General features: G+C 55.7%; 1 protein-coding gene across 4 annotated transcripts in view; it reads left to right on the top strand.

Annotated features, from left to right (window-relative positions):
* The window catches only part of CNTFR (ciliary neurotrophic factor receptor), a 43,169-nt gene that overhangs the window by 2,051 nt on the left and 28,392 nt on the right, over positions 1-12,726 (top strand). For 2 of the 4 annotated variants that reach the window (XM_040631544.1, XM_040631545.1), the window contains exons 1-2: positions 1,432-1,574; positions 9,404-9,513. The gene's annotated coding sequence lies outside the window, so the exon portion shown is untranslated. Of the gene's footprint in view, positions 1-1,431; positions 1,575-9,403; positions 9,514-12,726 lie in introns of those variants that run through there. The other 2 variants (XM_040631543.1, XM_008695142.2) reach the window with 2 other exon arrangements.

The following is a 12,726-nucleotide window of genomic DNA, read 5'->3' as shown; positions in this document are numbered from 1 at the left end:
ACGGGAGTCCCTAAGGCACTTCTTGGGAAAGGGCCCGGGCGCTCCGGGCAGACTACTGGGGAAGGGTGTGAGGAAACTGCGAGATAGTTCCTTCCCCTCTCCCCGCCCCCCGCCCTGGACCAGCTCCCAGGAGGGGCAAGGCGCAGAGATTATGGGTCAAAAGTCAGGTGAAAAATCCATGGGGTGGAGATGGGGGTGGGCCACTTGTTCTCCGCTTCTGGCATGCAACCTTTCTGGTGCGTTCTCGCATAGCTTCAGAAACTGGTCAGGTTGTCTAACCTTAATACCCCATGTCGTAGCCAGACTGGAGGCCCTTGGGCAAGTGAAATGAGTGCACTGGCCCCTCAGAGGCCCAGCCTGCGAAAGGAAAACTCGAGGGGGTGAACCTCCAGCGCCAAACTCGCGCGTGCCCCGCATTCTGGAACTGCCCATCCAGGCATAGAGGGTGCACCCCCCCTATCCTGTTCGTCCAAGCGGAGGTTTCTCCCCAGGCCATGGGTCCCGCGGGGCGAGGAAGGAGAGGGTAGTTGCGGTGGTGTCACCGGAGACTTGGTGGGAGACGAGGGCCTGGGCTCCCAGCCTGGTCCAGCCCGGTCAGGGGAGCGTAAAGCCCCCTTCCCTCCGTGCGGGGAGCGTATGTGTTTGTGACTGGGAGGGTAGTCATTGATGGGAGCAGCAGGAATAGGGGAGGGGCGGAGATAGCTGGCCTCCTGTACCCAAAATGGGGCCTGGGGGCTCTGGCTCGTGCTCCTCTCACAGAGATGCCGGCAGCAGGACCCTCAGAATTGGCCCAGGGTGTGCCGGGGTGTCGGTACGAGGCAGTCAGGGCCTGAACAAGTGGGAGCGTTCAGCAGCAGAGACCTGGGCAAGGCTGAGTGAGAGAGGGAGTGTGAATGAGCGACCGGGGGAGAGCGGGGGCGCGCCCAGCGTCCCTAGGGGATCCCGCAGAGTGGGTGCGGGTACGTGTGCACGCGCGTTTTTGACACTCGCGGTCGGGCCTGCGCGTAAAGCACAGGGGCCACAGCCGTCTGGAGGGCGTTCCCGGGAAAGGGCGAATGTGAGCGGGCCACGCGTGCCAGTGCGGGCGAGTGTGCCAGCGGGGGGAGGGTGCGTGCGAGCGCGAGTCGGGTGGGAGTGGGGGCTCACAGGCCTGAGCAGAGTGAGTGTGTCCGCGCATGCCAGGCGCGGGAGCGTGCCAAGGCGGGGGCGCGCGGGGGCAGTGGCCGGGAGGGGGTCGTGGCGCGCGGCCGCGGAGGCGCGGGGAGACAAGGCGGGAGGGGGAGGGGAGCGAGGGCGCGCGCGGCCGAGCGGGCGCCCGCGGTCACATGGGCGAGGGAAGGAGGGAGGGAGCGCGCGAGGGAGGGAGGAGGATGGGGGGGTTAAAGCCGCCGAGCGCCGAGGAGCCGGTGCAGAGCGGGCGGCGGCGGCGGCAGCGGAGGCGGCGGCTCCAGCCTGCGCGGCGCGGGGCTCGGCAGCGGGATCCGGCAGCGGTGCTAGCTCCGCGCTCCGTGCCTCGCTCCCTGCCCGGGGTGGTCGAAGGGCGAGGCGCGGAGCCCCGGTGGCCCGAGGGCGCGGTGAGTACCCCGCGGCGGACCGCGCGCGGCCGGACCCTCAGACCCTCCCGCTGACCGACAGACCCGCGGCCCTCGTGCGCGCTAGAAGAGGGAGAGGACACGCGTGGGCCCGCGACCCGGGGGGAGAGGGAAACGGGAAAGTTCAAGGGAAACTTTGCCCGCAAACTCGGGGGCGGGGGCGCTTGAGAAGCCGCCCCCCGCGTCCGGGCGCGTCGGGGGGTTGGGCGTGGTGATGGTGGGGGCGGACAATCGGCAGGGGGGAGGTGGCCGGGGCGGATTGTCCTAGCGTCCCTATTCTCTCTCACCCCTCAGCAGCGCGCGCGGGGTCTGGGAAAATTCCGGAACTGGGGGGTCGTAGTGACCCCCCGCGCGCCCGGAGGCGGCTTCCTTCTCCCGCAGAAATCTAGACTTCAAAGCGCCCAGGGGTGTGAACGGACGGCCGCGCGTTTGGCAGCGTATGTGTGTCCGTGTGAATCCGCGTATGTGTGTGTGTCGGTGTGATCTTGCCTGTGGTTTCCTCGTGAGTCCGCCTGTATGTATCACGATGTAGTGGGTTTCCTTCAGGGTCTTTTTGTAAGACCTCCTGTGTTGTGTGTTTGTATGAGTCCGCTTGTGGTGTATCCCCATCTCTTTGTGAGTCCGCCGGTGTGTGTCTCCCCCAGTGCGGCTCTGTGTGAGCCGGCTCGGGTGTCCCAGTGTTGCTCCGAGTAGTGTATCTCACCGTGCGTGGGGGCTGGGCCGCGGGGAGGTCACCAGACGGACAGCTCTCCTCCTCGGTTCCTCTCCTCTCCGGAGCCTCTCCTCCTGCGTCTAGCTCTCGCACTCGCTCGCTCTCTTGGCCCCCTCCCCCCTTCAGTAGCTTCAGGCGGGCAGGACTATTTCACGCCTTGTTGAAAATTCAGGATTTTCTTTCCCTTTCCGTCTAGTCTCTCTCTTTGAGAAGCGTCTGTGTGTGTCTGTGTGGCTGGCAGCTTGGCTGCAAAACTAGGTGTGTGTCTGCATGCCACTGTGGGAGTGTGTCTGTAACACTAGTTGTTTTGCTTGTAACACTTGGTATATTTGTGTGTGTGTCACTGGGGGTGTTCATGTGGCTGTAATCACGGAGGTGGGACTTTGAAATGCTGGGTGTGTTTGCGCATTTACCATTGCTGTATGTCCAGGGGTTCTGAAACTGTATTTTTGTGTGTCTAACTCTGGGTGTGATGGTGTATCATTGCATGTGTGGGGATGGGACTTGAACAATTGAATATTCCTATGAATGCAGGGCTAGCCAGGGCTTGAGGGGTGGAGGGGCCTATGTGTCTCAATAAACTATGTCACTCTGTCCAAACCACTCCACTGTCAAAACCTACACCAAACCTCTGAACTGGTTCTTGGGGTTCCTGGTCAGGATTGGTGACATGGAGCTAAGGTTCACACTCCATCAGAACTAATACTCCAACAGATTCTGACCTTATACAAAGACTAGGAGTTTGAAATTCACATTCAAGACTTCCTGGAGCTTCAGAATTCATACCTAGATTCACACTGGGACACTTAAATGCATGTGGACTCACACTCAAAATTACCAGAACAATGGGACTCACACTCAGATTCACACTTAAGTTCTGGGGCTCTTATCCAGTTCTACACTTCAGTCCTGGGGTTTACACAAAGACTCACATTGGGACTCCAGGCTTACCCTTAGATTCACATTTCTGTCCTGAAGGCTCATAGATTTACATTGAGACCTAGAGCCCATGTTCAGAATCTCACAGGGGTCCTAGAGTTCACACTTGGTCCTCATTTCAGATTCACACTTACATTCTGGGGCTCATACTCAGAGTCGCATTAAGACTAAGAGCTCACACTCAGACTCCAGTAGGGAACCGGGGGCTCACATTTGAACTCAAGGACTCACATAGGACACTGGAGTTCATGAACTCATACTTCCATCTTAGAGCTCACACTCAGATTCACACTAGCAAGATTCTTACTTCCATCTTGGGGCTTAGACTCACACTAAAGCTCTAGTACTCACACTAAAGCTCTAGTGCTCACACTCAGACTTATGCTTCCATCTTAAGACTTTTATATTCCCCGTGGGGGGCCCTGGGGTTCACACTTGGAATCACACCCAGTTATGCTTCCATCCTGGGGCTCACATTCAAACCCAAACTAGGATTGTGGTGTTTACACTCCTAGTGAAACTTGGAACTCATAGTCAAATACACCGGTATTTTCTTTGGTTTATGGTGTGTGTCAGGGCAGTTGGATAAGGAACAGAGACTGGGACAAGACCTGCCCCCTCCAAAGGTGGGGAGGAGAGGGGATACATTTTGGGCATGTCACTCACTTGGGCTGTGGGCTGATGGAGAGGGTGGTGGGAAACCCTGACCTATTTAGGGTTAAACCCTTTCTGCCTTTCTTTCCACAAGGAGACTAGGCTATAGTGGCAGGAAGGTCTGAGCAGGATGGTCTGAGTGGCTTTTTGGTACAGGAGAGTTATATACTCTTAGAGTTTCCCATGTGCCATGTACATGCACATGCCCCTTAAATAGTTTTGGGTACCCCTTCTGCGGTAGGAGAATCAGGTGTGGGGGAAAAAAGACTCATCTCCTCCCAAGACATTTCTCCCATTCCAGTCATCCTTAGTATGGGAGGAGTGTGAAGGTTGACTTGGTAAGAGGTGGGTAGACCTCTGGCTCCTTTGAACATTCCACAGTGTTGGATCTCTGATTCGAAGGGAGATGGTAGCCCAGATCTGTGGTGAAAAGGTAGCTGAAGGAGGAGACTGGACTGAAACCCACCCTCCCCTCTGCCCTGGCTGGAGAGGAGGGGTAGGGGCCAAGTTTATGTTATATCTCGCAATGTCTCCTGGAATGTCTGTTGAGCTCTTATCCTGTCTCTATGGTATGACCAGTGTTCTCTACTCCCTAGAGGAGCAGTAGCCCCATGGGGGAGAGTTGGGGTAGGTTGTAACCTATACTAGGACTTCACCTGCCTTAGAGACACTGCTGGGCTTACATGCCCTCCCACTATGGAGGCCAGCAAGTTGGGGCCTGAGGGGCACAGTCACCCCATGGGCACCCTGAGGGCAGTAGGGATCTGGCCCTCAGGCTCAGATAGCTGGGCTGTATCAGCTCCCTGTCCCTGAAGGGGCACATGCTCCCCAGCCCCCCTGTGGGGGTGGGGGGCTTGAAGGCAAGGCGGCCTGCTCTCTGCCCCCCCATGGTGAGTTGAAGTGTAAATGAATCAAAACATATGGAGCAGATTTTCTTTGAAATGCAGATGGGTTGGTGGGGGGGACCATGTGTGCCTGGTTTGGTGGGAGGGGGTCCCAGAGAGCAAGGAGGCTGAGAAGAGAGCTGACCCTTCCTCCAGACCCACCATGGGGTGAAGGGAGTTGGGGAGACCTTAGCTGTGTAAACTGTGGCCCTGGATGACCACATCCACCCAGGCTCCAGCTTCCTGTGGGGAGAGGCTGGGGAAGCAAGCGGTCCCTGTTGGCTGAGAGTGCTGAAGTCATCACCCCCCTTTACCTCTGTCTGTAGAGGGCAAAGAGAGCCCCCAAAGCACAGAGCCATGCTGGGTTGGGGGTCACCAGAGCCAGGAGCTCTGGGGGCCAAGGGGTGGAAGGGGGAGCTGGGGCAGATGTGGGAAGAGTTAGACCCTGCTGCTTGTAGGATCAGCTCCCCGAAGCTGGGGCTACAGCTGCAGTGGAGGGAACTGAAGCTAGACTGTGTTGATGACTTCTGGTCAGTCAAGGGCTCCCGGAGTCTAGGAAGGGACTGGAGAGTCCTCAGTCCTGCGGGAGTTTTTCCAGACCTGGGATGGTCGGTATGCCCCACTATACACTACCTATACTTTCCCCTCACAAAACTCAGCAAGGTTACATAGTAATTGCCCGTGAGCTCTGGGGGCCGTGGAGACTGGGTCTGCTTTGCTCACTGTGGCACCCTGCCCCAGCACAGACCTGGTGCGCAGTAGGGGGACGGTGTTGAGTAGACAATGCATCTTTTTCTCTCCCAGCCCACTGAGTGCTCCATGTGGGCAGAACCATATTCTTAACTCCCAGCACAGTACTCAATAAATGTTGAGGAATGATAAATAAATAAAATCTTTTTAAAAAGGGGGGTGGGCGCCTGGGTGGCTCAGTCGGTTAAGCATCTGCCTTCAGCTCAGGTCATGATCCCAGGGTCCTGCTTCTCCCTCTCTTTCTGCCCCGCCCTCGTGTTTATGCTATCTCAAATAAATAAATAAAATCTTAAAAAAATGTTGAGGAACGAATCTTGAGTGGGACAGACCACAGGGAAGGGGGATTCTCTGGGGTTTGTGGCTTGAGATCCAACACCCTCTGTTGTATTACCCCTGTTTGGCTCAAAGGACCCCTGAATGATCTGCAGCCTAGACCGAAGGAAGGACTTGCCTGCAGTCAGGGAAGCAGTGTGGAGGATAGGCGGCTTCTTCCTTGAAAAGGTCAGGACTGAGGGAGACTAGGGCAGGGTGATGACCCTGATTCTGTTGCAGAGGTTGGAGGTCACTTCTGTCCTCTCCCCAGCTTCAGGATTTTTCAGAAGGTGGTAAAGTCCTTTTCTCTTCATGTGATTGTGAGCGTGCCCCTTGGTCTCTCTACTCAGGGTTTCTTGGACTCTAGCCAAGGCAATGGACCCCACTTCTGAGCTGCTGAGGCTAGGCTCTGAGGTTGTCTAGCTGCCATGGGCACCACAGATTATATCGATTATTCATGTCTGTCTGAGAACACGGGGTTCAGATCCTAAAAATACCCTATCCAGCCAGAGCCTAGGAGTTGCTGGTGTGGGCTGGTGTAACAGTAGCTGCATCTTGATAAGATAGACACAGAGCTGGGAGACACTGGAGAGTATGGGGAAACTGAGGCAGCATAGACAGATGCACAGGAGACTGAGTCTCTGTTTTATTATGGAACAAAGATTTATAAAATTAGTGGTGCCAGTTCTTCAAATTATGCCGATACTTAGGGTAATCTGTTATCTTATGCTGCAGAGAATTTCCTTCTTGGAGAGTTTGAAGATACATCCGATATCAGACATAAAAATTAAGTAGTCAGTAGTAACCATTTCAAGTCCAGCTTCAGGATATTCCACAATAAGTGTGTGGCAAAGAACAGATCTTCCCTCAGTAGCCTCTTCTGAGCCACTGCCCCCAGCCCTACCTCCTGGAGCCCTTCCCCACAGTTTGAGTCCCAGTGGGGTTCTTACACACCCCCTTTTATAGGCCCCCACCTCACTTCTGACCCTTAGGCCTCTGCATATCACCTCTCCTGGGGAGGTGGATGGTGCACAGTGGTCCCCAAAAGGTAAGAAGATCCCAGCCTCTGAGGGCAGATGCCGTGTGACCTTGGCTTGTAAGCTGACCTTTCTGGGCCCCTCTGTGAAATCGCGGGATGGGGGGGGCCTGGGCCCTGGCCCAGGCCCGGAGAGAAGGCGGTTTTGGCACTCATCCAGGGCCCTGACGTCAATGACTCTCCAAATAATGGAATCAATATTGGGGGGGGGGGCAAGCGTGAACCAGGCCCCAGCGATTAGAAACAGATCAGCACAAACCCGCAGCTGATTCTGATAGAGCTGCCTTGGAGAGCTAGGGTGGGAGGCCTGGAAGGAGGTGGACCTGGTGGGGGGCTCAGGAATGGAGGTGGAGCCATTGAGTGTCCAAAACATGAGGGTCCACAAGTAGGCAGAGATTCTGGGGCTGCCTGGGTTGGAATGATGGGGTGGAGGCCACTGAACTAGTCCCTTTCTCCTTTGAGCCTGTGGGGTTCCAAGGCTAGGGGAAGTTTGTGAGTGAAGACTTCTCTCAGCCGGTGAGTGATAAAGAGTAGGCAAGGGGAGTTCAGAGTTCATTGCTCTGCTTCCCAGACTTGGGCTCCTAGGCCATGTTAGGGGTCACGGGTTATACCGAGGGTAGGGGAGAGTGCTGAGTGAGACCTGAGGGAGATGATCTTTTGCTTGAAGGCAGAGAGCATTAATCCAAAATAGAGATGGGTATTCCCTCTCAGATTGGGAGTCAGGCCTCCTCCATCAGCCTGTGTACTCTCAGCCTCCTAGAAGGCAGCAGGTGAGGCTGGCGAAGGCCATGGGGTCCATAGGGGGCTGGCCTGGCGGCAGCTGACAAAAAACAGGAAGAAGGGCTGGGGGAGCAGCTGTAATTATGGGGCATTTATTATTAATCAGATGAAATTGCTGGAAGCAGCTGGTGTAATGTGCGTAGCGATAGACTCTGCAGGCCCCCCCAACACGTGTGCACGCACACAAACACACAAGCCACACACAGCCTGAGCCTTGTTTGCTTACACAGTTTTTTTCTTGTGAAGGTTGGAGGGCTTTTTTTTTTTTTTTTAAGTAATTTCTATACCCAACATGGGGCTCGAACTCACGACCCCAAGATCAAGAGACACATGCTGTACTGACTGAGCCAGCCAGTCGCTCCTGGAGGGCTCTTTATGTGTAGTCTGTGTCTGTGTCTGTTATGTTGGTGTGCAATCCTCTATTGTCTTTATGTGTGTTTGTGTCTGTGTCTGTTATGTTGGGTGCTCCCTCTATTGTCTCCTTTCCCAACTATTCTTTGGCCTTGATGTGTGTCTCTCTGTCTCTAACATCCTCTCTGTCTCCCTCTCTTGGGGACTATCTCTTGGTGTGTCTGTATCTATTACCAACAGCCAGCCTGTCTCTAACACCTTATTTTAGTTTGTGCCTATCTCTCTCTGGTTGCATCATTGGGCAGACTTGGATGACATGGAGGCCCTTCCTCGTGGGTATGTGTTTAGGCACCTGATCATGCCTTTGTCAGATACATGTGGGACCTGCTTTTTTGGGCGGGGAAGAGAGGAAGTTGGACACTAAGGATCTCTTGGGGTCTTGTACAAGGTGAGGGCTCTGTTAAGTGACTGGAGGCCATAGAAGCAATAGTGGCTTTCAAGACAGCCCTGAGTACAATACGAGCTCCTTTATCAATGACCAGTTGTGTGACTTTGGACAAGGTGCTTTAGTTCTCTGAACATCAGTTTCCTCATCTGTAAAATGGAAGCAGGATTACCTGAGAAGGTTGTTTTGATGATTCAGTACAAAATGTATGTTAAGAACTTACCGTGATATCTGACTCATTAAGAACCCTGGACAAGTGTTAGCTGTTACTATTATTACTGGGAAAGGCACTGTGCAGGCAAGAGAGAGAACTGCAGAGGTAAATTGGTATAGCACGAAGGCTTCAGAGCTAGACATGGACTCAAATCTATGCTCTGGAACTGATCAGCTGTATGGTCTTAGGCAAGTTACTTAACCTCCCTGAATCTCAATTTTTTCAACTGTCCAAGGGGAATAGTAATAGAACCTACCCCGTGGAGAAGTCATGAGCGTTAAATGAGATAATGCACATAAAGTGCTTGACACAGTTCCTGGCACATAACAGATGCTCAGTAAGTCATAGCGGTGATGGAGCAGAGGAAGAGGACAGTATGATGGTGGGTGTTTTTGCCCTGCCAGTGGCCACGTGAGAATGTGTGTGATGTTCAGGTCCTTGTGCCTGTGAGTTGGTTATGTGGGGACTTTGGATTGTCTGTGGGTGTGTATGAGTGTGTATGCATGTGTGGTGTTAGGCCACTTCTGGCCTTTGTCCCTGTGGTTTAGAAACTGAAGTCAGCAAGGGGTGCTGGAGGGAGTCTGGACTATTCCCAGCTTTCCCTCTTGTAGACACTTATCTGCTGTCTGCCTCAGTCTCCCCTTCTCTCAATGAGTTTGTATGGAATGAGTTCTTTGTCGGACTAGGCCTGTGGCTCCTCTGTGACCTCTGATTTGTGTCCTTTGCCCTTGTAGAATCTAGCCTTGTCACATCATCCCACCCCCTTGGATTTGGAAGTCTTGGAAGAAGTTGGTCTGGAGGAGGAGGACATTGATGTGCTCTGTGTGCAGCCAGTGGTGAAGAGGTATGTGCTGGGGACCCAAATGAGGCACGTCCGTCTCCAGGCATCAGGCTGGTGCGGTGGAGCTACAAGTTTGGGGGTGTAAGTGAAGGAGGGCCTGAGATCCCTTCCTTCTCTTCCTCTGTTCTTCCTCCTGAGGCTTTTCGTACTCCTCTGATAGGTCCAGAAAGGGGAAGGGACTTACCTGTAGTCACACAGGCAAGGGCAAAGCCAGGTCTGCACGGAGAGGGCTGAATCCTGGATGCGGGAGTATGTTCTGTCTCATTGTCTGGCTCCCTTTCTGCCCCCAAAGCATCCCTCTGGCTTGACTGGGGGAGCAGCTGGGCTTGGAATAGATGGGATGGGGGTCGGAAATTCCAAAATCTTCTGGGGCCAGCCATAGGGCTGGGCTTGACTCTCCCTGCCTTTCATTAAGGCCAGCCAAGGCCCCCAATTGGCAGCCCCGGGTGGGGGCGTCCAAGGAATCGAGGCGCTGGAGCGGAACGGAAGGGTCTATTGTCCAAAACCCGCCAGAGGCCCACAAAGGCCAGCCGGCTTTTCATCTCAGCTCCCAAACAGACTGGCCATTTTCCCGGCCCAGGAATGGGGGACTGACTGACCCTTCAAAACTAGGACTGGGGTGTTGTTGGGTGGGGTGAGGTATCCCAGGCTGACACATGGCCATAAGAGGGACTTAAAATGGAGCTGGGGTTCTGAAGAGGAGGAAGGGAGGCCCCAGAGGGCTGTAGAGAGTTAAGCTTCCAATCTCACTGTTCCCAGAGGACCCAAGGACATAGGGTATCTGATAGAAGTTTTGATTTACACAACAATGGATAATAAATATTTATAGGGGGCACACCTGGGAGGAGTCTCATGGCTTGTTAGTAAAGTGAGCTACTGCTGTGAGGGCATGCAGTCCTCCCCCGCAATTGGGAACACCTCATCTACTTGGAAGGGGGCTGGAGAAGAAGAGGCTAGTAGTGGTCAGGCGAGAGACTGGGCTCCCTGCAGCAGGAGGGACTGAGGCCAGACAGCAGGAAGGTCTTCCTGCCAAGGAACAGTAGCTCTGATGCCCTGACCATATCTCCGGGGATCCCAGAGGATCACAGAGAGCAGGGGAGGTAGAGAACACCCCTGGGGGTTAAGGGTTAGGTAGCTTCTGTGGGCCCCCCCAACCAAGAGGAGGCTGGGAAGGAAGACTTGGCAGTTCTGTCCACCCTCCCTCCGCAGCACCTCCAGCACCACTTTAAAAACAGCTTTTTAATTTAACAAAGTGGATGAAAAACTGTTTTTGGAAAGAAAAGATATCTGCTGTCTCCCAGGCTAGCACTCAGCCCTTGCAGAGAACCTCTCTCCTGGTTTCTCTCCACTGCTGGTGGCTCCTTTCTTCTCTCTCTCTGTGTCTCTTTTTTTGTTTCTGTTCTGTGGCCCTCCAGCTTCCCCTTGGCCTCCAGTTACGCACCTCCCCTATCAGCCTCCCTGGGAGTCTCATCCTCTCAGTCTCTTATCTCCCTGTCTCTGCATCTCCTTTTGTCTCTCCTCTCCCGGTCTCTCTTCCGGGGCTTGTCTCTCCTGAATCGTCTCTGTCTCCCAGCCTCTCTCAATCTCTGTCTCCCTTCCCCCCCTTTCTCCCCCAACCCCTGCTCTAAATGGGTCTATTTAAAACACCCGACGCTGCCAAGTCAGAAAAGCGTCTCCTGATAAAGCGCATTAGGCCGAGGGAGGGAGGGAGAGGGAGGAGGAGGGAGGAGAGAGCAGGGAGCAGCGGGCAGATGGATTGATCCAAGCCTGTAACCCCATTAATCAGGCATCGTGGATCCCCCTCCCTCCTCCAGCTTCAGCCCCTTCTGAGCTAAAAGCCCCTTAAATATTTATCACCCCTCCCCCATGGGGTGAGGGGAGGGGTGTGTGGTCCTTGGTGTGAGCATCCCCAGCTGCTTGGTGCTCCCCCCAGTGTGTTTACACATGTGCACATGTGCTTATATGTGCGTGCATGGGTGTGCATACCTAACAGGCCCAGGGCCCGTCTTGTCTCTCTTCACCCCCACCATAGAATAGCCCTGGAATCTGACCTGGTTGTTGCCCTTCCTGAAGAGTTGGGCGTGCAGAATAGGGAGACCTCTGGGGTCAATTGGGGTTCCTCAAGCCCCCCAAAGTGCAGTAACTGGAAGACTGGGTGGCACTGCACTATCATTCTCGGAGGGCAGGAAGGTGAGCCGGGGTCCAATGCCCAGATTCCCCCAAATTCTCAGAGAAAGGAGTAACTTGGGGAATAGAACTGGAGACCCCATGCTCCTAAAGTGCACAGAGGTAACCTGAAAGGATGGCTGAAGTTCTCCCTCTATCCTCAAAGGGTAGGAATAAGACCTGGAGGTGGGTTTGGGGGCCTCCCATTAACCTCAGAAATTTAGGGCCCTGACCTAGGCCTGGGCAGGGGTCGCCATCACCCCCAGAGAGTAGGAAGAGGCCACTCTCTGGGGGTGATGTGGGACTTGGTCCCACATCTCACGGCTTATTGCTTCCCCCCTGGCCGCGGAGGTCAGTCAGCCCTGAGACAGGCAGGGGTCGGTCGGAGTTGGCCTGAGGCAACTTCGCCCTGGGCGGGGGAAGGGAGGCCCGGGCCGCCCTGGGTGTGAGGAGGGGCCGCGGCTCGAGCCGAGGGTCCCTTCCCCCTCTCCTCCCCCAGCATCAAGTGCCACATCTCCTCCTGACTCAGACAATTAGATTCAAAGGATGACCTCACTGCCTGCCGTCCCTCACTCGCTCCCTCTGCTAGCTCGCCTCGCTCGCTCGCTCGCGGCGCGCTCCTTCCTCCCCTCCTCCCGGCCCGCTCGCCGCCTCGCTCGCTTGCTCACAGCTCAGCCCGGCCCCTAGCCCGCCCGCCCGCACTCTCGGTGTTGTTGCGGGGGGCTCCTGCCCCCCCACCCTGGGCCGGCCCGGGCCTCCTGGGCCCCAGCCCCAAGCTCCGGGGGCCCGATGCCCGCGGGCTGCCGGGCGGACCCACGGAGCGCCGGAGGCACCGACGGGGCGCCTGTTCGGGGACCCAGGTCAGTGGCGGCGCGGCCGCGGGGCCGGAGAACTTGTCACCCCCACTGCCGCCGCTGAGACGCCCCCGCCCGCGCCCGCCCGCCGGCCCGCCTCGGAGCTTCCCGCTCCTTTCTCGGCCCCCGCCCCCCGCGGCTGCTCGGCGCGCTCCCCCTGCCAAGCTGTCTCTCTTCTCTTTCTCCCCCCCCCCCC

This window comes from Ursus maritimus, unplaced genomic scaffold, assembly GCF_017311325.1.
Source record: "Ursus maritimus isolate PB19 unplaced genomic scaffold, ASM1731132v1 scaffold_17, whole genome shotgun sequence".
NCBI lineage: Eukaryota > Metazoa > Chordata > Mammalia > Carnivora > Ursidae > Ursus > Ursus maritimus.
Note: the sequence above shows the minus strand (reverse complement) of the source record. Positions and strands in the feature narration are given on the sequence as shown.